Consider the following 1,322-nt stretch of genomic DNA (forward strand, 5'->3'; position numbering starts at 1 on the left):
ACAGACACACTCACACACACACACGCCCTCCCCCCCCCCCCCCCCCCCCCGCCTCCACGCGACGCGCTCCCCGCCCCCTCCCCCTCGGCGGCCGCGCGCGCGCAGCGCCCTCCCCCCCCCCCCCCACTCCGCGCGTTCCCGCGCGGCGGTGGCGCGCGCCCCGTTGCAGCGCGACTTGTTGCAAACGGCCCCCCCCCCCCCCCCCCCCCCCGAAGCAATCTGAGGGTGGAGAAACCCCCCTGTCCAAATTTTAAACGTTTCTTCTGTAAAAAGCGAGCCTCCCTGTGAAATTTCGTCGATGTTGTCCTCGAGTAACGAAAACATTGGGGTTGGGAGCAATTTGGGCGGGAAATTCAGCCGGAGGTGAGGAGACCCTGCGCTCTCCACAGACAGGGCTTCCGCCTGGGCTGGAATTTTGCCCAGAAACCGGACAAAAAAGTCACGTTTGATCCACGTTGCACCCAAAAGCTGGGCAAGAAGGGAACCGAGGAGGTCAGGTGAACTTGACAACAGGCAAAATTTGGCCAACCTTAAATTTTTATGGATGCAAAGCCAAGACCACGGCCCCAGGGAGCCGGAGCAGCCCTTTTTTTACCCAAAATCTGGGTTGGAGCACGCTTCAGAAAAAGTGTAAACTTGTTTTGAAGCAGATGGTGATGAGTTCAGCACAACCTGAGAAAGCTGTGCCGTGTTTAAGTCCCCGTACAGCCGGGACATCCCTTCTCGTCCGACAGTATTTGCCTGCCTAAGTCAACTCTTTTCCATCACTGATTTGCAAAGCATCCCATTTTTTTCTTAAGCATTTAATATATAAATTACTGGAATCTGACCTATCTGATTTCCAGCATCATCTCAGTTAATTTTTCTACCTGAAAGTGGTTTGCGTGCTTCTAAAGACCCTTTTCTCGACCGATTAAAGCCAAAAGTCAAATGATTCTCACTTAAAACTTGTCTTACTTCACATGCGAGAGAAGTTTTCCCCAGAAAGGAGGGGATTTGGGTGTTACGGATAGCGTAGGGCCCAGTTTTACGTTGCCAAGTAGATAAAAAAGGCACTCCGCTTCTTGCAATTTGCAATTAAGTACCTAATTAAGTAATTGCCTGTTAATTCAAAGACTGCCTTTTTTCCAACCGTCTTTGAAAAAGTCCTGCCTAAAACCAGGCATAAAGAGAGGAAATTAAAATGTTGCTTTTCTTCCCTGATTTTAATTACTCTTTTTATCTCCAAGCGAGCATAGTGCCCCTGGACCGTGGTGCAGAGGACCAGAGGTACACGGGAGCTCCGAGCACCTTTAGGAAGTCACTAATATTATTTGTATAAT

This window comes from Accipiter gentilis, chromosome 11 (assembly GCF_929443795.1).
Source record: "Accipiter gentilis chromosome 11, bAccGen1.1, whole genome shotgun sequence".
Lineage (NCBI taxonomy): Eukaryota > Metazoa > Chordata > Aves > Accipitriformes > Accipitridae > Astur > Astur gentilis.